Consider the following 2500-nt stretch of genomic DNA (forward strand, 5'->3'; position numbering starts at 1 on the left):
AGAGGGTAAGGAGGGAAGAGGAAGGGGGTATGGAGGAAAGGAGGAGGGGAAGGGAGTAAGGAGGGGAAAGGGGGAGGAGGTACGGGGTACATGAACCATCCGTTTTCTTTTGTTTTTCGTTAAGATTTCCGAAATTTCTGAAATACTGGGATATGTCTTTCAGGTATTTCGTTGCTTTTCTTTTTTTTTTAAGGTGTGTTGGTCCTGTCCTCAAACCGTCTCTTATATCCCTCTCCCTGCCTCTATTCAGTAAATCAGATTGACAACTGAATCTCACCGAAATAATATTTTTCATAATCATGGCAAGCAATACCAAAAAACATCGTCCACAATTGTCTCTCGGCGACCAGAAGCTTCATTAAAGTAAAAAAAATATCGTCTGTTTTGATATGGCGAGGGCATTATGACTCATTTGCGGGCAGCACACAAAGGGAGCCAAAATAAATGTCATGCGCTGTGTTTTTGTGTTTAGGCATGAGTATACTGTAGTAAGCGTGCGTGTGTACTTTTGTGATTATGTGTGTGCGCGTGTATGTATGTATGTATTTGTGTGTGTGTTTGTGTGTGTGTGTGTGCGTGCGTGCGTGCGTGCGTGCGTGCGTGCGTGCGTGCGTGTGCGTGTGTATGTGTATGTATATGTGTGTGTGTTGTGTGTGTGTGTGTGTGTGTGTGTGTGTGTGTATGTGTGTGTGTATGTGCGTGTGTGTGTGTATGTGTGTGTGTGTGTTTAGACAAAAATCAGCAGCTTCAGCTTAATGACATCAATAAACATAATAGCGGAAACTACAATAGGAGTACAAATTATTAATCAACTGTTATAATGAAGCCCACATCTTTGAGGGAGTAATAATTACCAAATTATTATCGACGTTTGGAAATTTTTTGTCAGTTATTAATGCATAGGTTTCATTTCCTTGTATCACATTTTCCATTTTGAGAGAGAGAGAGAGAGAGAGAGAGAGAGAGAGAGAGAGAGAGAGAGAGAGAGAGAGAGAGAGATAGAGAGAGGAAGAGAGAGAGAGAGAGAGAGAAGAACAGGAGCAGACAGGACAGACAGACAGAGAGACAGACAGACAGAGACAGATTAACAGAGAGAGAAAGAGAGAGAGAGAGAGAGAGAGAGAGAGAGAGAGAGAGAGAGAGAGAGAGAGAGAGAGAGAGAAGACGACGATATAAAAGAACAATAGCAAGAAAGAAAAGAACAACTACAACAACAAAATATATAAAGATGAATTAGAAAGAGAAGTTAAAAAATAAAATACAAGAGATAAAAAAAAAATGGAGAAAGAAGAGAATAGGAAAGAAAGAGAAGAAATGAAAATCGAAAAACAAAACCAGAGAGCAGACAGGAGAAGAGAAGAGAAACTGAGATTGAAAGTAAGATTAGGAAAAAGGGAGGAAAAAATAATAAAAAAGAAAAGAAAAAAGAAACGAAGTCGACGAGAGGATAGAGACTGAGGGTGAGAGAGAAAAAAAGGAGAGAAGAAATTAAAAGAACAAAAAGAAAAGAAAACCGAAAGGGAATAGGGGAATGAGAGACAGAGAGAGAAAGAAGAGAGAGAGAGAGACAGAGAGAGACACAAACGAAGACAAAGGCGGGAGGGGCTAACTCATTGTCAGATGCCATAATAAATATTATTAAAGGATGCTATCTTTCACATCGTAGGCAGATTTTGAAAGAATATATATATTATTAAAATCAAATTCAATTATCATCCCTCAGATCTAGACAGTTTCCTTTGATAATAAACAATATAACTTTTTTTTCCTTTTATATCATGCTGTTAGCAGTGATAAAATTGCTTGGCATGTTTATCAAATAATTTTGTGCTCGTATGCCATTCTTCTTCCCTTTTTGCTGGATCATTTTGTTGTAACTGACTCTTTCCGCGAATAAATCGGCCTTGATGATGAGGTTAATGTGCATTGTTTTTCTTTTTCTATTTAACTTGTCATATAAAGTGCACTTTTTTTCTTGCGCATCAGTCAGGATAGCGTTTTCGTGAACGTCAACGTCTTCGCTTATCTTGATCTTCCCTTCAAGATGTGTTAGGGTCACACTTAACAAGAAGGAGAATAGAAAAAAAAAAAACTCAAGTCCTCTTAGCGTGTTCCCGAAATTCCTTATTCGTTGTAGGACGGTCTGGGAGATGCGTTCTCCAGTGCCGTGGATGGCCACTACGATTTCACGCGCCAAAATGGATAACAGATCGCACGTCAAGACAAAGTTATTTTGAGAACCGTTCACTGGTTTCTTGCGCCGAGAAGTGTAAAAGAAACGAAAGGTGTATCGGTTTCTCGCAATGCAGTTATGGTTGTTGTTTGTGCTGCATCACGCTTTCCTAAGGTGCCGAGCGGACCTTTTTATGGTCGCTCACGTCCCCCGTCCGCGCTCAACTTCCGCTTAACCCTTTTCCCTTCTTGTAAAGAGTTACAGTTAGTAATTAAACATATGACTGGTCCTGTGCCAAAACCAATGCCTGTGGACAACAGCAACTAA

At 39.8% G+C, this 2500-nt stretch overlaps 1 protein-coding gene across 1 annotated transcript in view; it reads left to right on the plus strand.

Moving 5' to 3' along the window:
• LOC119574184 (matrix metalloproteinase-21-like) overlaps nt 1–2500 on the plus strand; it is a gene marked incomplete at its 5' end in the record, with an annotated part of 15061 nt that overhangs the window by 1753 nt on the left and 10808 nt on the right.

Source organism: Penaeus monodon, chromosome 6 (genome assembly GCF_015228065.2).
Source record: "Penaeus monodon isolate SGIC_2016 chromosome 6, NSTDA_Pmon_1, whole genome shotgun sequence".
Taxonomy (NCBI): domain Eukaryota; kingdom Metazoa; phylum Arthropoda; class Malacostraca; order Decapoda; family Penaeidae; genus Penaeus; species Penaeus monodon.